This window comes from Mesoplodon bidens, assembly GCF_964165515.1.
Source record: "Mesoplodon bidens genome assembly, chromosome: 12".
Lineage (NCBI taxonomy): Eukaryota > Metazoa > Chordata > Mammalia > Artiodactyla > Ziphiidae > Mesoplodon > Mesoplodon bidens.
Genome location: NC_138168.1, coordinates 87,200,861 through 87,222,214, shown reverse-complemented (window position 1 = coordinate 87,222,214; position 21,354 = coordinate 87,200,861). Strand labels below are relative to the sequence as shown.

Sequence of the window (21,354 nt, the reverse complement as noted above, 5' to 3'; positions counted from 1 at the left end):
TCCATTGGTGAAAGTGTGGTGTTAAAGTCCCCTACTATGATTGTGTTACTGTAGATTTCCCCTTTAATGGCTGTTAGTATTTGCCTTATGTACTGATGTGCTCCTATGTTAGGTGCATAAATATTTTCAATTGTTATATCTTCTTCTTGGATTGATCCCTTGATCATTATGTAGTGTCCTTCTTTGTCTCTTGTAATCATCTTTGTTTTAAAGTCTATTTTGTCTGATATGAGAATTGCTACTCCAGCTTTCTTTTGTTTTCCATTTGCATGGAATGTCTTTTTCCATCCCCTCACTTTCAGTCTGTATGTGTCCCTAGGTCTGAAGCTTCCATTTGGTTTTGTTTGGTTCAGTTTGTTCATTTATTTGGGGGTTTGGTTTTTTGGTTTTGTTTTTGTTTTGTTTGTTTGTTCTTTATATTCCACATATGTGAAATTATACAGTATTTGTCTTCATCCATCTCATTTATTTCCCTTAGCATAATAATACCCTCAGTATTCATCTATGTTTTTGCAAATGGCAAGATTTCAACGTCTTTGTGACTGAGCAGTATTCCACTGGGTGTGAGTGCGTATGTGTGTGTGCATGCATATATATACATATATATACACACATATACATATATATGTATGTATGCCACATTTTCTTTATCCATGCATCCATTGATGGGCACTTAGATTGTTTTCATACCTTGGCTTTGGTACTGATAAATAATGCTGCAATGAACATAGGCATGCATATATCTTTTTGAATTAGTGTTTTTGTATTCTTTTGGATAAATACCCAGAAATGGGATAGCTGGGTCATATGGTAGCTCTACTCTTAATTTTTTGAGGAAGTTCCATACTGTTTTCCATGTGGCTGCACCAATTTACATTCCCACAATGTAGAAGAATTCCCTTTTCTCCACATCCTTGACAGCACTTATTTTTTCCTTTTCAATAACAGCCATTCTAACAGGCATGAGGTGATATCTTACTGGTTTTAATTTACATTTCCCTAATAACTGGTGATGTTGAACATCTTTTCAAGTGCCTGTTGGCCATCTGCATGTCTTCTTTGGAAAAATGTCTATTCAGCTCTTCTGTCCATGTTTTAATCCAGTTGTTTCATTTTGTTGTTGTTGAGTTGTATGAGTTCTACATATATTTTGGATATTAGCCCCTTATGAGATGTATGATTTGCAAATATCTTCTCCAATTCAGTAGGTTTTCTTTTTGTTTTGTTGAAGGTTTCCTTTGCTGTGCAAAAACTTTTCAGTTTGATGTAGTCCCATTTGTTTAATTTTGCTTTTATTTCCCTTCCCTGAGGAGACATATCTAGAAGATATTGCTAAGACCAACGTCAAAGAGCATACTCCCTATGTATTCTTCTAGCAGTTTTATGGTTTCAGGTCTTACATTCAAGTCTTTAATCCATTTTGAGTTGATTTTTGTGTATGGTGTGAGATAATGGTCTTTCTTTTTTTTTTTGCATATATCTGTCCAGTTTTCCAAATACTATTTATTGAAGAGACTATCCTTTCTCCACTGTATGTTCTTTGATCCTTTGTTGTAAATTCTTGTCCTTATACATGTGGGTTTATATCTCAGTTCTGTTCCATTGATCTATATATCTGTTTTTCTGCCAATACCATGCTGTTTTAATTACTATGTTTTGTAATATAGTTTAAAATCAGGGAGTGTGACACTTCCAGCTTTGTTGTTTTTTCTCAGAATTGTTTTGGCTATTTGGGGTCTTTTGTGGTTCCATATAAATTTTAGAATTTTTTTGTTCTATTTCCGTGAAAAATGTCATTGGGATTTTGGTAAGGATTACATTGAATCTTTACGTTGCTTTAGGCAATGTGGACATTTTAACTATGTTAATTCTAATCCCTGAGCACAGAATATATTTCCATTTATTTGTCTTCTTCAGTTTCTTTCAACTTATAGTTTTCAGTGTACAGGTCTTTCATCTCCTTGGTCAAATTTATTCCTAGGTTTTTAATTCTTTCTGTTGCTATTGTAAATGGGATTGTTTCCTTAATTTCTCCTTCTACATGCTCACTGTTAGCATATAGAAATGCAACAGATTTTTGTATGTTGATTTTGTGCCATACAACATGACAGAATTCATTTATTATTTCTAATAGTTTTTTTGGTGGAATGTTTAGGGTCTTGTATATATAAAATCATGTCATCCACAAATAGTGACAGTTTTACTTCTCCCTTTACAATTTGGATGTCTTGTATTTCTTTTTCTTGCCTAACTGCTCTGGCTAGGACTTCCAATACTACGCTGAATAAGAGTAACAAGAGTGTGCATCCTTGTCTTGTTCCTGGTTTTAGAGGAATAGCTTTCAGCTTTTCACCACTGAGTATGATGTTAGCTCTGGGTTTGTCATATATGGTCTTTATTGTGTTAAGGTATGTACCCTCTAAACCCACTTTATTGAGAGTTTTTTTCATAAATGTGTGTTGAGTCTTGTCAAATGTCTTTTCTGCATCTATTGAGATGATCATAGTGTTTTTATCTCTCATTTTATTAATGTGATGTATCACACTGATTTTCAGATATTGAACCATTCTTGCATCCCTGGAATAAGTTCCACTTGATCATGGTGTATAATACTTTTAATGTGTTGTTGCTAATATTTTGTTGAGGATTTTTTTAATCTATATTCATAGGAAATATTGGCCTGTAATTTATTTTTTGTGTGTTGTCTTTATCTGGTTTTGGTATCAGGGTAGTGTTGCCCTTGTGAGTTAGAAAGTGTTCACTCCTTTTCAATTTTTTGGAAGAGTTTGAGAAAGATAGTTATTAAATCTCCTTTGAAAGTTTGGTAGAATTTGCTTGTAAAGCCATCTGGTCCTAGACTTTTGTTTTGGGGGGAAGTTTTGGATTATAGTTTCAATCTCTGTCCTAGTAATCAGTCTATTCAGATTTTCTGTTCTTTGATGACTTAGTCTTGGAAGGTTGTATGTTTCTAAGAATTTGTCCATTTCTTCTACATTGTCCAATTCATTGGCGTATTGCCATTCGTAATACTTTCTTATAATCCTTTGTATTTCTGTGGTATCCATTGTTATCTCCTTTCATTTCTTATTTTATTTATCAGAGTCTTCTCTCTTTTTTCTTAGTGAATGTGTCTAGCTAAAAGTTTGTCAATTTTGATTATCTTTTCAAAGAACCAGCTATGATTTTATTGATCTTTTCTATTGTCTTTTTCATCTATTTCCACTCTAATCTCCTTTCTACTTCTTTACTGACTTTGGGCTTCCTTTGTCTTTCTTTTTCTAGTTCCTTTAGGTGTAAGGGTAAATTGTTTATTTAAGATTTTTTTGTTTCTTGAGGTAGGCCTGTATAAACTCCCCTCTTAGTACTGCTTTTCCTGCATCCCATAGATTTTATGTTAAATTTTCATTTTCATTTGTCTTCAGGTAATGTTTGTTTCTCCTTTGATTTCTTCATTGACCCAATAGTTGTTCAGAAGAATGTTGTTTGGTTGCCACATATTTGTGATTTTTTCTAGATTTCTACTTGTAGTTGATTTCTAGCTTCATACCATTGTGATCAGAAAAGATGACTGATATGATTTCAGTCTTCTTAAATTTATTGAGACTTGTTTTGTATCCCAACATATGGTCTAACTTTGAGAAGGTTTCATGTGCATTTGAGAAAAATGTGTATTCTGCTGCATTTGGATAGAATGTTCTGTACAAATCTATCAACTCCATCTGATCTAAAGTTTTATTAAAAGCTACTCTTCCCTTGTTGACTTTCTATTTGACTGATCCATCCACTGATGTAGTGGGGTGTTAAAGTCCCCTACTATTTTTGTGTTGCTGTCAATTTCTCCCTTTGTGTCTGTTAATAATTGTTTTAAATATTTTGGTGCTCCTATGTTAGCTGCATATATATTAATATTTGTTATGTCTCCTTGATGGATTGGCCCCTTTATCATTATATCCTGTCCATCTTTGTCTCTTGTTATCTTTTAGGCTGGAAGTCTACTTTGTCTGATATGAGTATGGCTACACCAGCTTTCTTTTGGCTGCCATTTGCTTGGAGTATCATCTTCCATCTCTTCAATTTGAGTCTATGTTTGTCTTTAGAGCTGAGGTGTGTCTGCTGGAGGAAGTATATACTTGGGTCTTGTTTTTTAATGCAGCCAGCCATTCTGTGTCTTTTGACTGGTAAATTCAGTCCAATCATTGAGGTGATTATTGATAGATGAGGACTTAGTACTGCAGTTTTATCATTTGTTTTCTGGTTGCACTGTAGCTCCATTGCTTCTCTTTCCTTGTTTTTATGTCTGCCATTTTGGATTGGTGGTTTTCTAAAATGTCTTCCTCCACTTCCTCTTTTTTTGTTTTGTGTCTCTGTTCTAGATTTAGGTTTATGGTAACCATGAGCTTTGTATAAAACTTCTCATAGATAAAACAGTCCTTTTCTGCTAATAGCATCTTATCTTCATTTATCTATGTGGGTTCTGCTCTTTTCATCTTCCCCTTTTGTGTTTTAGTTATCTCAAATTGTCCTTTTTTACATTGTGAGTTTGTTACCAAACTGAAGTAGCTATAGTTATTTTTTTCTGCTTTTTTTCCCCATTAGCCTTTATGTTATAATAAAGTGTTTTTAAAAAACCCATTCTGATAAAGAGTTGCAGTGTTCTGATTCTGCGTGTCTGTTTATCACCTTACTCAAAGTTTTGCATATTTTGCCTTTTTGTTTCTGCTAGAAGAGCTCCTTTCAACATTTCTTGTAAGACAGGTATAGTGTTGATGAACTCCCTCAGCTTTGTTTGTCTGGGAAAGTCTTTATTTCTCCTTCATATCAGAATGATAAACTCTGCTGGGTAGAGTATTCTTGACTGACAGTTTGTAATCTTTCAGTGTTTTGAGAATGTCATTCCATTCTCTCCTGGCCTATAGCATTTCTGCTGAGAAATCTACTGATAGCCTACCGGGGGTTCCTTTGTAGGTTAACCTTCTTTTTGTCCTGGCTGCCTTTAAAATTCTTTCTTTCCCACTGACTTTTGATAGTTTTAATATACTGTGTTTTGGAGGTCTTTTGTGTTGAGGTAATTAGGTGTTTTCTTAGCTTCATGAACTTGTATATCCAGTTCCTTCCCCATATTTGTGAAGTTCTCAGCTATTATTTCTTTAAATAAACTCTCTGCTCTCTTTTCACTCTCTTCTCCTTCTGGAATACCTGTTACCTTAATCTTCCCCTTCCCAAAAGAGTCAGATAACTCTCATAGAATTTTCTCATCTTTTTATGTCTTATTTCTTCCCTCTTCTACTTGTATCATTTCTATCTATCTATCTTCACGCTCACTAATTCTCTCTTCCATCTTGTCTGATCTGTTTCCGATGCTTTCTAAAGTATTCTTCATCGTGTTTATTGCCTTCGGCAGCTCCAGAATTTCTGTTTAGTCCTTTTTAGAGTTTCAGTCTCTTTGTTGAGGTATTCCTTCTGCTCATTAATTTTATTTCTGAGCTCATTTTACTGCCTTTCTGAGTTTTCTTGTAGCTTGTTGAGTTTTTTTGTGACAGCTATTTTAAATTCTCTATCAGTTAGATTGAAATGTTCTGTAGTTTTAAGTTTGGTTTCTAAAGAATTGTCATTTTCTCTTTGTTGTACAGTGTTACTATGGTTCTTCATGGTGCTTGATAAGCCAGCACATGTGAAGTAGGGGACAACTTTCTACTCCATTCTAACTATTCAACAGGTCAGAAATTAGAGGCCTTTCCTTTGTCATCCAGTAGTTGGCGACATATCACAAGTTTTTAGTTTCTCTTACCTGCGCTGCCTTTGGATATATTTGAAAGTCAGCATTTTCCACCCTTCACTGCCTCTGTCAGAGGTCTCACCCCTTACCCTCTATTGCTTCTTGCGCCTCCAGGGTCATTGGTGCCTTGCAGCTGTTGGTGTCAATGGTGCTGCTACCTGGAGCACTGGGACAGTGGGCTCTTCCACCATGTGCAGCATCCCCTGAGTTGCATCGGGAGCGGGCCAGCCAGGAGCATGCAGGCACCTCTGCCATGTCCAGGGTTGTAAGATTTGTGGGCTCCACTACTACAGGTGGGATGAGCAGGGAGCCAGAGTTGTGGGTACCTCCATGGCTGGAGGGACAGGGGTCCCAGGCCCTACTGCTGCTGCTGCCTGGTTACCTGTGGCCATGGGCACTGCTGTGGCCAGGGGGCTGGCATTGTGTGCATTCCCTCCTCTGCTGGCCAGGTTTTCTGGGGCCGTGGGCTCAGCTACTGCAGCTACAGGACCAGAATTGCAGGCACTGCCTCTGCTATTGCACCTGTACCACCTCTTCTCTGCGTTCCGGTCCATCCTCCTTTAGATGCTCAGAAATATGCAATCGTTCGGCACCCTGGTGTGCTCGGTAGAGGCACCTTTGTTTAGCTGTGGATGTTCTACTGGTTGCAGATTAAAGGGGGGACACACAGAGAGTAGCTCACTGCGCCCTGATGCTGTCACCACCCAGCTCTACAGTGTTTGCTGGTATAAGCAACGTCATGAGAAATAGTCTCATGCACAAAGCTCTTTGTAGTTACCTGCTTCCTTTCGTAGAACACATTAGCAGAGGTAAAATTGTATTGCTGCTTATGAAAGATTATTCTAAATTCTTATTGTTCATGACTATATAACATTGCATTAGTATAGCTACATAAAGCTTATTTACTTGCTTATTTGATAAATCATTCAGAATGTTTTGGAGAGGCCACTTACCAGCTATTTTGGGAGTAACTGAAATACTTTCAGAAGTATTTTGTAAGTTAATTATTAGTATAATAATGCTCAATAGTAATTATTAATATTACTTATAGCCTATTATTTGTGTTATTTTATTAATAAACAATAATAATAAAATTATACAACTGCCATATGTTAATTTCACATTCCAGTGAACATGGTACTATAGGAGAGGCATAATGTATATGAATAAGCAGCATGTAATTCTGGAATTATAGAGTGAGAAGTGGTGACAGGCACACATCTTATTTTGCCCAAAACAGGCTGGTGTTTATGCCTATTCTGGAGTCTCTGCTATTACGCTCCCTTTCATTCTCAGAATTGTACTGTTAAACAACAAATCATATGGCCATCCTACTTGTGAGTAAATTAACCATGTCCCACACCTTCGAAAATGTGTCCTTAATCTATCCATCAATACTGTCATTTCTTTGTCTTCAGAAGTGCTAAGATAGAACACATTGTAATTTATCTTTGTTAATTAATTCAGGTTGCTGTGATACAGCTCAAGTACAATCAATTACTCCTCTATGCCTTACACAGATCTGTCAGTTTAAGGTTACTTTTCATATCATTCTTTCTTGCTTTAGAGGCTCGTCACCATCTTCTACCTCCACATATGATCCAGGCAGAAGGATGGCAGTGCATGCCCTTCCTTCCCAGATTGCACTGGAGAGCAAAGGAGTTGCATAAACATGCTTCAGAGAACTTGAGCCATTTATCAGGATAGTTCTCAGATTAGTGATGCTTATGCATTCTAATGACTCATATTAGAATGCTTATGCATTCTAATGACTCATATTTTCTCATTTGTCATACAGAAAAATAAAAATGATTTTTTAAAGAATTCTATATAAAAACAATTTATCCTTTCACATTTTCTATGATCATTCCCCAAGTAAAGTCAGATAAGGTAAATTTGTTCTACTCTGCTGCAGACAAATGAAAGGAAGACCATCTTCATAACTTTTATTCGTTAACCTTGGACTAAATAAAATCTCCAACCATTTCTTTATCACCAATACAAGCTGCTATTAGCCTGCAAGCAGTGTCACTTAATGTTTTTAACATGTTTAAAAGCAAAATAATGTCTTTTTGAAATGCTTGGTAGGAAATTCCGCAAGAACAACGTTCTCTAATAATTAACCACACTGGTGAGTTAAAGGCCTTTGGCTTTTCCTCAGGATACCTCACCACCCAACATCATCCAAGTCAATTAACAGACATAATGCTCACTTCCTTGCCAGTCTTACTGCCTAATTAGAACCGCATGTGTTGGTTTGCATCAAAGCCATTTCACCTCGGCTCACTCACCAATTATTCTGTTAGCAATTCCTACAGGCTGGCTCTTGATTTCCATTCCTTTCCTTTTCATGCCAGATAACTTCTTCACAGAGGGAGTGAGACGGTGAAGCGTGGTCTCATTTCATTGTAATTATGGAATGTCCCAGTTAGAGCCAAAGAGAGTGGAAATTTCACACTAATTCCAGCACATCTCTGGTGTTAAGAAATTGATCACTGAGTGACTAAATTACAAGTGCCAGGGAAGCTGTCAGTGGGACCTTCTGCCCCCCAGCAGCCTTGACATCCCTACAGCTGTCCTTTCCCCGGCAGCCATTTTCAATGGCCTTTCTAACCACAGTCATCAACAGCGGGGAACCCTCAATAACATCTTATGCTTTTAGAAAATTTTTAACGTGAGTTGGAAACATAAATATTTGGATTTTCTCAGGATAAAGCATTTTAAGTGTTTGGGTCCTATATTTGAGCTGGGGTCTCTTTGAAAACATATCCCAATGCTAGTTGTAATTTGTGACCTCACAAAGAAGACCTTAGGGGGAAAATTACTAAATACAGCTAAATTCTTTAAATTATGAATTTCCAAAGATGTGTCAGAAGCAGCGACTTTTCTTTAGAATCTTATTTTTTAATATAAAATATCAAACTCCTAGTAACGAAGTTCTTAGTTATTTTGTTCCATGGACCCCTTTGGCAGTTTGATAAAAACTTTAAACATTATCTTTGAGCAATATTTTCTAAAGGCATAGGATTAAACACATAAAATTCAAAAGAAATCCAGTTATCAAAATAATAAAATTAAGTTTGTGATTTGGCATTTGTGCTTCTTTACCGATGCATTAAAATGACACTTCAATACATTTAAGTATAGGAAAGTTAAAATTAAATCTTACTGCTTAGGCCTTTCTCACCTTCTGAGATGGCCCCCACTCTGTCTGTGGAGTGTGTTTCTCCCAAGGCCGCTCTCACCTTCTGGGATGGCCCACACTGTCTGTGGAATGTGTTTCTCTCTAAATAAATCCACTTCTTACCTATCACCCTGTCTCTCACTGAATTCTTTCTGCAATGAGACATCAAGAACCTGAGCTTCATTAAGTCCTGAAACCAGGTAATACATCCAAGAAAGAGTCATCCACTGAGTTTTTTCCCCTCATTCATCTCCCTTCATCCAAACTGAGGAAAAGAGACAGCCACCTGGCAAAGGTCTAGTCCAAGGTGCCTTTGAAATGTTCTGCTGAAGCTCCTCTGGTTCCCCAGCATTCCTGTTAGAAGATAAGCCGTCTCCTGCTAGAGAGGCGTTTGGAAGAAAGAAAGTAGAAAAGAGGTTTGAGACTGGATTCCTACTTCTCCACGAGTCACAAAATGGAATCCCCAACCATGGAGTCTGGAACTTTCATTTAATGAGAAGACTGAGGCCATAGGATGGCAATCCTTGTGACGCCCTTCTAAGATATCGGCATAGGGCGCCACCAACCCAGGACGATGCAAGACCACGAGCTGTTTCAGTACTTTCGGATGCCAGAGATGGTTGACTTCCGGCAGTACGTGTGCACCCTTCCAACCAACACACTCATGGGCTTCGGTGCGTTCGTGGCGCTCACCACCTTCTGGTGTGCCACGCAGCTGCAGGCCCTGAAGCCACCATGCGACCTGGCCATGCAGTCAGTGGAGGTGGCAGGCAGTGACGGTGCCCGGAGATCCGTGCTCCTGGACAGTGACAAGCCCTTGGTGTATTTCTACGATGACATCAGGATGTTATATGGAGGTTTCCAGAGGGGCATGCAGGTGTCAAATAACGGCCCTTGTTTAGGCTCTCGGAAACCAGACCAACCCTATGAATGGCTTTCATACAAACAGGTTGCAGAAATGTCAGAGTGTGTGGGCTTGGCACTGCTCCACAAGGGCTTCAAGGGAGCCCCAGATCAGTTCATCAGCCTCTTTTCTCAGAACAGACCTGAGTGGGTGATCATTGAACAGGGATGCTTTACTTATTCGATGGTGATAGTTCCCCTCTACGGTACCCTCGGAACTGAAGCAGTCACCTTGATCATCAACAAAGCTGAACTCTCTCTGGTTTTTGTGGGCAAGCCAGAGAAGGCCAACCTCTTATTAGAAGCTGTAGAAAATAAATTAACAGCATGCCTTAAAACTATTGTTCTCATGGACTCCTACGGCAGTGATGGGTCGGAACAAGGCAAGAAGTGCGGGGTGGAGATCATCAGCATGAAGGCGATGGAGGACCTGGGAAGAGCCCACAGATCGAAGCCCAAGCCTCCAGCACCTGAAGATGTTGCAATAATTTGCTTCACAAGTGGAACTACAGGCAACCCCAAAGGAGCACTGATCACCCATGGAAATGCAGTCAGCGATTGTTCAGCATTTGTGAAAATGACAGAGTACATTCATTACTTCCTCAGATGATACTTTGATCTCTTTCTTGCCTCTCGCCCACGTGTTTGAAAAAGTTGTAGAGTGTGTTGAAAAAGTTGTAGAGTGTGTGATGCTGTGTCACGGAGCTAAAATAGGATTTTTCCAAGGAGATATCAGGTTGCTTATGGATGATCTCAAGGCATTTCAACCCACCATCTTCCCTGTGGTCCCCAGACTGCTGAACTGGATGTTTGACTGACTTTTTCCTCAGGCAAACACCATGCCGAAGCGATGGCTGTTGGACTTTGCCTCCAAGAGGGAAGAAGCCAAGCTTCGCAGTGGCATCATTAGAAACAACAGCCTGTGGGATAAGTTGACCATCCATAAAATAGGAGTCGAGCCTGGGAGGAAAAGTGAGGCTGATGATCACAGGAGCAGCGCCCATGTCCGCCACCGTGCTGACCTTCCTGAGAGACTCGCTGGGCTGCCAGTTCTACGAAGGCTACAGACAGACTGAGTGCACCACCGGGTGCTGCCTGACTGTGCCTAGGGACTGGACCACAGGCCATGTTGGTGCCCCAATGCCTTGCAACATTGTAAAGCTTGTCGATGTGGAAGAAATGAATTACATGGCTGCCAAGGGCGAGGGCAAGGTGTGTGTGCAAGGGGCTAATGTATTTCAAGACTACTTAAAGGACCCAGCAAACACAGCAGAAGCTCTGGATAAAGACGGCTGGTTGCACACAGGGGACATTGGAAAGTGGTTATCAAATGGCACCTTGAAGATCACTGACAGGAAAAAGCACATCTTTAAACTGGCACAAGGAGAGTACATAGCTCTGGAGAAGATCGAAAACATCTACCAGTGAAGTGAACCTGTCGCTCAGGTGTTCGTCCACGGAGAGAACTTGCAGGCATTTCTCATAGTAATTGTGGTACCAGACATTGAGATGCTAGGTCCCTGGGCCTAGAAGAGAGGCTTTGAAGGCCCCTTTGAAGAACTGTGCAGAAACAAGGACGTCAAAAAAGCTATTCTAGAAGACATGGTGAGACTTGGGAAGGATTCTGGGCCTAAATCCATTTAAACAGGTCCTTTGACCTGTTTCCACCCTGAATTATTCTGTCAACAACGGCCTTCTGACCCCAACAATGAAGGCTAAAAGGCCAGAGCTTTGGAATTATTTCAGGTCACAGATCCTTGAACTTTGTTCCACCATCAAAATCTAATGAGAGGAAGGAAGCTGGGAAGAGGCCGCACGCCTCCGCGGTCTTCTTCCGCCCGTAGCCTCAGTGGGTAGTTTTGACAACAGCAAGTAGGGAAGGAGCATCTTTGTCTGCCTCGTGCATTCATATTCTCATCATAGGAAGCTTAGAGGGAATGGTTTATGGTCATATGCCTTATGGTCACCTCGCATTGCAGACCGTGTTCACGGTGATACACAATTTCCAAAATGAGCCTTAAAAAAACTGTAAAGGGGAAACTATAAATGTGCTAAGTTATTTACGACTTCCTCAGTTTAAAAGGAGGGTGAAAACTTGCCTCTCTGTTTTGCTAACCAAGTGGTTAGGACTTTGCTATGTCTGGGATGTCTGCCACTTGCTGCAAATTCTGCAGGTGTCTGCTGCTCCGCAGAGTACCATGTACTGGAGTGAACCATCCCTTATAAACAAGAACTGCCCCAGCTGCAGGAGGTCACAAGTGGACCAGAGGTTCTTTTTTTTTTTTGATCCCTGCCACCTTCCCTTCCCCATCTCACACCACCCTTCTGATTAACCCCTGTTATTCCTGTCAGAGCAGAAGGTTAGCAGTGAAACCGAGGACAGACCTAGCTCAGAACAACGCAGGTAAAGATGGATGGCCGCTCACCACTGTGGGTGGATTCTGGTGCCCAGAGAGCAGTATATTCTCTGACCCTCTTCTCCAGACCCGATTCCCTCCCTCCATCCCTTCCCAGGGGTTATTTTAAAAACTGTCTTAGACTCTGCAGTGAAGACAGGCATTTCAACAAGGAAACAATTACCTGGATCAACCATGTTCAACTGTGACACCTGAATAACTGTACACTTTACCTTCGCTGAACCCGTCCCTCTGCTCTGTCTGTGATGGTTTTGGAGTTTTTTTAACATCTTTATTGGAGTATAATTGCTTAACACTGTTGTGCTAGTTTCTGCTGTATAACAAAGTGAATCAGCTATACTTATACATATATCCCCATATACCCTCCCTCTTGCGTCTCCCTCCCACCCTCTCCATCCCAACCCTACAGGTGGTCGCAAAGCACCGAGCTGATCTCCCTGTGCCATGCAGCTGCTTCCCACTAGCCATCTATTTTATATTTGGTAGTGTATATATGTCAGTACTACTCGCCCACTTCGTCCGAGCCCACCCTTCCCCCTCCCCATGTCCCCAAGACCACTCTCCACGTCTGTGACTTTATTCCTGTCCTGCCCCTAGGTTCATCAGAACCTTTTTTTTTTTTTTAGATTCCATATATATGTGTTAGCATACATATGTGTTTCACTTTCTGACTTACTTCACTCTGTATGACAGACTCTAGGTCCATCCACCTCACTACAAATAACTCAATTTCATTTCTTTTTATGGCTGAGTAATATTCTGTTGTATATATGTACCACATCTTCTTTATACATTCATCTGTCGATGGACACTTAGGTTGCTTCCATGTCCTGGCTACTGTAAAAATAGTGCTGCAGTGAACATTGTGATACATGACTCTTTTTGAAATATGGTTTTCTCAGGGTATATGCCCGGTAGAGGGATTGCTGGGTCATATGGTAGTTCTATTTTTAGGCTTTTAAGGAACATCCATGCTGTTCTCCACAGTGACTGTATCAATTTACATTCCCATCAGCAGTGCAAGAGGTTTCCCTTTTCTCCACACCCTCTCCAGCATTTGCTTTTTGTATATTTTTGGATGATGGCCATTCTGACCGGTTTGAGGAGATACCTCATTCTAGCTTTGATTTGCAGTTCTTTAATGATTAGTGATGTTGAGCATCCTTTAATGTGTCTGTTGGCAATCTGTATATCTTCTTTGGAGAAACATCTGTTTAGGTCTTCTGCCATTTTTGGATTGAGCTGTTTGTTTTTTGATATTGAGCTGCATGAGCTGCTTGTGAATTTTGGAGATTAATCCTTTGTCAGTTGCTTCATTTGCAAATATTTTCTCCCATTCTGAGGGTTGTCTTTTCATCTTTTTTATAGTTTCCTTTGCTGTGCAAAAGCTTTTAAGTTTCATTAGGTCCCATTTGTTTCTTTTTGTTTTTATTTCCATTTCTCTAGGAAGTGGGTCAAAAAGGATCTTGCTGTGATTTATGTCATAGAGTGTTCGGCCCATGTTTTCCTCTAAGAGTTTTAGAGTGTCTGGCCTTAAATGTAGGTTTTTAATCCATTTTGAGTTAATTTGTGTGTATGGTGTTAGGAATTGTTCTAATTTCATTCTTTTACATGTAGCTGTCCAGTTTTCCCAGCACCAGTTATTGAAGAGGCTGTCTTTTCTCCATTGTATACTCTTGCCTCCTTTATCAAAGATAAGGTGACCATATGTCCGTGGGTTTATCTCTGGGCTTTCTATCCTGTTCCATTAATCTATATATCTGTTTCTTTGCCAGTACCATACAGTCTTGATTACTGTAGCTTTGTAGTACAGTCTGAAGTCAGGGAGCCTGATTCCTCCACCTCCATTTTTCTTTCTCAAGATTGCTTTCGGGGTCTTTTGTGTTTCCATACAAATTGTGAAATTTTTTGTTCTAGTTCTGTGAAAAATGCCAATGGTAGTTTGATAGGAATTGCATTGAATCTGTAGATTGCTTTGGGTAGTAGAGTCATTTTCACAATATTGATTCTTCTAATCCAAGAACATGGTATATCTCTCCATCTGTTTGTATCATCTTTAATTTCTTTCATCAGTGTCTTATACTTTTCTGCATACAGGTCTTTTGTCTCCTTAGGTAGGTTTATTCCTAGGTATTTTATTCTTTTTGTTGCAGTGGTAAATGGGAGTGTTTTCTTAATTTCTGTTTCAGATTTTTCATCATTAGTGTATAGGAATGCAAGAGATTTCTGTGCGTTAATTTTGTATCTACTACTCTACCAAATTCATTGATTAGGCTCTAGTAGTTTTCTGATAGCATCTTTAGCATTCTCTATGTATGGTATCATGTCATCTGCAAATAGTGACAGTTTTACTTCTTCGTTTCTGATTTGGATTCCTTTTATTTCTTTTTCTTCTCTGATTGCTGTGGCTAAAACTTCCAAAACTATGCTGAATAATAGTGGTGAGAGTGGGCAACCTGGTCTTGTTCCTGATCTTAGAGGAAATGGTTTCAGTTTTCCACCATTGAGAATGATGTTGGCTCTGGGTTTGTCATATATGGCCTTTATTATGTTGAGGTAGGTTCCCTCTATGCCTACTTTCTGGAGAGTTTTTATCAAAAATGGGTGTTGAATTTTGTCAAAAGCTTTTTCTGCATCTATTGAGATTATCATATGGTTTTTATCCTTCAATTTGTTAATATGGTGTATCACATTGATTGATTTGCATATATTGAAGAATCCTTGCATTCCTGGGATAAACCCCACTTGATCATGATGTATGATCCTTTTAATGTGCTGTTGGGATCCTTTTAATGTGCTGTTGGATTCTGTTTGCTAGTATTTTGTTGAGGATTTTTGCATCTATGTTCATCAGAGATATTGACCTGTAGTTTTCTTTTTTTGTGACATCTTTCTCTGGTTTTGGTATCAGGGTGATGGTGGCCTCATAGAATGTGTTTGGGAGTGTTCCTCCCTCTGCTGTATTTTGGAAGAGTTTGAGAAGGATAGGTGTTAGCTCTTCTCTAAATGTTTGATAGAATTTGCCTGTGAAGCCATCTGGTCCTGGGCTTTTGTTTGTTGCAAGATTTTTAATCACAGTTTCAACTTCAGTGCTTGTTTATATTTTCTATTTCTTCCTGGTTCAGTCTCAGAAGGTTTTGATTTTCAAAGAATTTGTCCATTTCTTCCAGGTTGTCCAATTTATTGGCATATAGCTGCTTGTAGTAATCTCTCATGATCCTTCGTATGTCTGCAGTGTCAGTTGTTACTTCTTCTTTTTCATTTCTAATTCTGTTGATATGAGTCTTCTCCCTTTTTTTCTTGTTGAGTCTGGCTAATGGTTTATCAATTTTGCTTCTCTTCTCAAAGAACGAGCTTTTAGTTTTATTGATCTTTGCTATTGTTTCTTTCATTTCTTTTTCATTTATTTCTGATCTGATCTTTATGATTTCTGTCCTTCTGCTAACTTTGGGGTGGGGGGGAGTTGTTCTTCTTTCTCTAATTGCTTTAGGTGTAAGCTTAGGTTGTTTATTTGAGATGTTTCTTGTTTCTTGAGGTACGCTTGTATTGCTATAAACTTCCCTTAGAACTGCTTTTGCTGTATTCCGTGGGTTTTGGGTCATCGTGTTTTCATTGTCATTTGTTTCTAGGTATTTTTTTGATTTCCCCTTTGATTTCTTCAGTGATCTCTTGGTTATTTAGTAGTGTATTGTTTAACCTCCATGTGTTTGTATTTTTTACAGTTTTTTTCCTGCAATTGATATCTAGTCTCATAGCATTGTGGTTGGAAAATATACTTGATGCGATTTCAATTTTCTTAAAATTACCAAGGCTTGATTTGTGACCCAAGATATGGTCTATCCTGCGGAATGTTCCATGAGCACTTGAGAAGAAAGTGTGTTCTGTTGTTTTTGGATGGAATGTCCTATAAATATCAGTTAAGTCCATCTTGTTTAATATGTCATTTAAAGCTTGTGTTTCCTTATTTATTTTCATTTTGGATGATCTGTCCATTGGTGAAAGTGGGGTGTTAAAGTCCCCCATTATGATTGTGTACTGTCGATTTCCCCTTTCATGGCTGTTAGCATTTGCCTTATATATTAAGGTGCTCCTATGTTGGGTGCATAAATATTTACAATTGTTATACCTTCTTCTTGGATGGATCCCTTGATTATTATGTAGTGTCCTTCTTTGTCTCTTGTAATAGTCTTTATTTTAATGTCTGTTTTGTCTGCTATTAGAATTGCTACTCCAGCTTTCTTTTGATTTCCATTTGCATGGAATATCTTTTTCCATTCCCTCACTTTCGGTCTGTATGTGTCCCTAGGTCTGAAGTGGGTCTCTTGTAGACAGCATATGTACGGGTCTTGTTTTTGTATCCATTCAGCCAGTCTATGTCTTTTGGTTGGAGCATTTAATCCATTTACAGTTAAGGTAATTATCGATACATATGTTCCTATTACCATTTTCTTAATTGTTTTGGGTTTGTTGTTGTAGGTGTTTTCCTTCTCTTGTGTTTCCTGCCTAGAGAAGTTCCTTTAGCATTTGTTGTAAAGCTGGTTTGGTGGTGCTGAATTCTCTTAACTTTTGCTTATCTGTAAAAGTTTTAATTTCTCCTTCTAATCTGAATGAGATCCTTGCTGGGTAGAGTAATCTTGGTTGTAGGTTTTTTTCCTTTCATCACTTTAAATATGTCCTGCCACTCCCTTCTGGCCAGCAGCATTTCCACTGAAAAATCAGCTGTTAACCTTATGGGGATTCCCTTGTATGTTATTTGTTGCTTTTTCCTTGCTGCTTTCAATATTTTTTCTTTGTATTTAATTTTTGATAGTTTGATTAATATGTGTCTCAGCATGTTTCTCTTTGGGTTTATCCTGTATGGTATTCTCTGTGCTTCCTGGACTTGATTGACTATTTCCTTTCCCATGTTAGGGAAGTTTTCAACTATAATCTCTTCAAATATTTTCTCAGACCCTTTCTTTTTCTCTTCTTCTTTTGGGACCCCTATAATTCGAATGTTGGTGTGTTTAATGTTATCCCAGAGGTCTCTGAGACTGTCCTCAATTCTTTTCATTCTTTTTTCTTTATTCTGCTCCCTGGCAGTTATTTCCCCCATTTTAACTTCCAGCTCACTTATCTGTTCTTCTCTCTCAGTTATTCTTTTACTGATTCCTTCTGGAGGTTTTTTTTTTTTTTTTTTTTTTTTGCGATACACCGGCCTGTCACTGTTGTGGCCTCTCCCATTGTAGAGCACAGGCTCTGGATGCGCAGGCTCAGCAGCCATTGCTCACAGGCCTAGCCGCTCTGCAGCATGTGGGATCTTCCTGGATCGGGGCACGAACCCATGTCCCCTGCATCAGCAGGCAGACTCTCAACCACTGCACCACCAGGGAAGCCCTAGAGTATTTTTTAATTTCAGTAATTGTGTTGTTCATCACTGTTTGTTTGCTCTTTAGTTCTTCTAGATCCTTGTTAAATATTTCTTGTATTTTCTCCATTCTGTTTCTGAGATTTTGGATCATCTTTACTATCATTACTCTGAATTCTTTTTCAGGTACCATGCCTATTTCATCTTCATTTATTTGGTCTTGTAGGTTTTTACCTTGCTCCTTCGTCTGTAACAAATGTTTTTGTCGTTTCATTTTATTCTTTATTTTTTTTGATGGGTGGTGCTGTATTCCTATCTTACTGGTTGTTTGGCCTGAGACATCCAGCACTGGAGTTTGCAGGCAGTTGGATAGAGCCAGGTCTTTGTGCTGAGATGAGTAAATGTTATTTAATTTGGTCTTTACTGTTCTTTTATACACAATGTCTGGCATACAATTTTAAAAATTATGCAAAATTCAAAGAAGCAAGAAAATCTGATCTATAGTCAAGAGAGGAAATAGTCAAAAGAAATAGAACCAACCACAGAAATGAATATTAGTGGACACAGATTTAAGAATAACTTTAAGCATTCTAAAACATATTTTAAGTAATGGAAACTTTGTTTAAATAGGATATTTAAGCAGAGAGGTGAAAACCATGAAAAAGAACCAATTAGAAATGCTAGAAATAAAAATTATGTTATCAGGATTGACTAAGTCTTTGATCTTGAAGAGACGTCAATATAAACTGTTCAAACAGAAACACAAAGTGTAAAAAAGTGATGAAGATCAAACAGAACATCCAAGATCTGCAGGACAACATCAGACAGTCCAACACACATCTAATTGGAATCCAAGCAGGAAACAAAAGAAAGAATGGGGTAGAAGAAATATTTGAAGACATAATGGTTGAAACTTTTCCAAAACTGATGAAAAATATCAAACCACAAATGCAAAAAGGACAGAGAATTCCAAGTAGGATCAGTACAAAGAAAACCATACATATACAGATCATAGTCAAAATGCTGAAAACCCAAGGTAAAGAGATAATTTTACATACAGAAGAACAATGATGGGAATGAGGTCTGACTTCTCCATCAAAAATAATGGAGGCCAGGAAACAAGGGAATGACACCTTTCAATACTGTTACGTATTGAAAGGAAAAAAATTGCCATACTAATATTCTATATCTAGCAAAAGAAAATTCCTCAAAATAAAGGCCAAAATAAAATGACGTTTTTAGACAGATGAAAGCTGACAATTCGTCTCCAGTAAACTAGCAACAGGAACTGTGAAAATGTAGATCAGCCGTGAGATGATAAAAAAAGAAAATTCTAATATTAAGAAGTTGTCATTACCAAGACAAACAAGCCAGAAAACACATCACCCCTCAAGATGAGCTGCAGCAGGAAGCGAGCCACTCCCACAAGCATAGTCAGTGCCGCCCTGAGGCACCACAGCCTGAAGCAGATCCCATTCTAGAAGGTCTTGACCACATGAATGAGGACTCATCTTCTAAAACTGTTGTCTCTGTTGCTGCCACTTTTCACATGTTCCACAGCACCTGAGTCGATGATTTGAAGAGTTTTCCAAGCGCTCACAAACACTTGGCCTTTAACTGAAAAGTTTCAGTTTGTGAGGGCTGAGCGATTTTAATATTCTATATCTGAATATCAAAACGCAGAAAAAGCATCTAGTAGGTGTAATTCAGTTGATACAAGGGTCCTTCAGACCTCAGTAGTTGGTTTTCTTCAGAAAGTGTTACCAGGTCCCAAATACAGTCTGTTCAAGATCAAGGAGAGGCACAATTAAATGGCCAATTTAGGATTTCTAATATCTGCTTGGACTCAACTGACTTCTAGAAAACATAATTCTATAGCAGATTAGGAATGGCTGTGGTCAGGAAAGATAAGCTACATAGAAACGAAGAATAATCCTGAAAATTGAGACGGTTTTGGCACCCTTGGTAACGGGGAGAGGAGAAGAGAGGGCAGTAGAAGCACCAGCTAAATGGCACTGACCTGAGACTGCACTGAAGCTGGATGCCTCAGGAATTCCACTGGGTGCATCATGCCACTTCTCTGATAATATTTCACAGACCATCCCAGCCAGGGTGCTCACCCTGACCTTGGCACTCTTTAGTGGTCAGTAACTAACTGCACGTAGGCACAGTTCGATGCCTAACTGTACTTAGGCATCTTTTTAATTTGTGTAGTATTTAGATAAGTACTTATCTCTATGCCTTTCCTGGTACTTCTATTGTCACGTACCCTACACAGGACTTCTAATATCTGTGTATCCCCTTGTTTATATCAAGTGCTCCACCTAACAAGCAGACAAACTGAGCAAAAGAATTCTGAGGCAAGAGAAGATATTATCCGCCTCAGGCTACAGTCTATGGGTACAAGAGATATTAAGCTGGTTTGGAACAAAAATCATTGATTATTTCAAGAATGCCAACTTTGGGATGCAAAACATATTCTACGTGTTTTATTGCTACCATTCTCTAGAGAATAAGAGTAATATTTGCCAGCTACAGAATGTTTTAGTAGCAATTCTCAACTAATTCAGCTTATTTTTCAGCAAGTCAGCCTCTACTAATGACATATTAAATTTTGATTCTCTTTTTATATGATTACCCTGGGGAGACATTCAAAGTAGACCTTTTAATAAGAGTTAACTATACTGCTGATAGAACATCATGGTGTCATTTCACTTGAGAGGATATTTTTCCAGAAAGACACACCTTCATGACTGGTCAAACATACTAACCACCTTACCTTTGCTTTGGGCCATAGAACTAATTTAGATAGTCATTAGCTTCTAGGTAATGGAAGAGCATGTGCTATAATATTAACTGAATACCAAATCAGGCCCTGACATACCTCCCCCTGTGGTATCTCTGCAGAAAAACACCAGCTTACAAACCAGAGAGAGCTGGAAATTGGATCTTTACCAGACATTGTGATTAGAATTAAAAGAATGCTGTAGGGCTTCCCTGGTGGCACAGTGGTTGAGAGTCTGCCTGCCAATGCAGGGGACACGGGTTCGTGCCCCAGTCCGGGAAGATCCCACATGCCACAGAGCGGCTGGGCCCGTAAGCCATGGCCGCTGAGCCTGCACGTCCGGAGCCTGTGCTCCGCAACGGGAGAGTCCACAACAGTGAGAGGCCTGCGTACAGCCAAAAAAAAAAAAAAAAGAATGCTGTATAAGTAAATGGTGAAATATAAATAACTTCAGGCTGACTTTTGATCTGAGCACTCTAGCCCTCTAGATAGACTAGCCTTCGATTATACTACAGATGCAAATATTGTGCAAAGATGAAGAAAATGGTTAGGTCTTACTGTCGGTGTACCCACCTCACTGCAGCCGTGATGCTGGTGACAGCTCTTCCTACCCCGGCCTCCATGGTACCCTTCCCATTTACCTGTCCTTTGCCCCCTTTCAGTCGCATCTTCACAGACTACATCACAAACCCGTCTTCTACCCCCCCTTAAACTTCTGGTGTTTGCAAGGGGACCATCTCTGGTCCTTCCCTCTTCTGAGATCAAGTCCTCCTTTGGGCCGTCTCATTTATTTCTTTGATTCTGAGCCCCGTCTATGGTTGATGTACCCCAGGTCTGTCTCTAGAGAGACCCGTCTCTGGAGCCTCAGGATGATACTTTACATTGCCTGCTGGGTATCTCCGCTTGGAATTCTCATAAGCACGTCAAATGCAGAATATCCAT

General features: G+C 39.2%; 1 protein-coding gene and 1 pseudogene across 4 annotated transcripts in view; both read left to right on the top strand.

The window, feature by feature from the left end:
* PRKN (parkin RBR E3 ubiquitin protein ligase) overlaps window positions 1-21,354 on the top strand; it is a 1,303,276-nt gene that overhangs the window by 1,187,000 nt on the left and 94,922 nt on the right. The window lies entirely within an intron of this gene.
* LOC308626091 (long-chain-fatty-acid--CoA ligase 1-like) lies at window positions 9,269-11,721 on the top strand (annotated as a pseudogene). The gene has a single exon. The product of its transcript is annotated as a long-chain-fatty-acid--CoA ligase 1-like (transcript).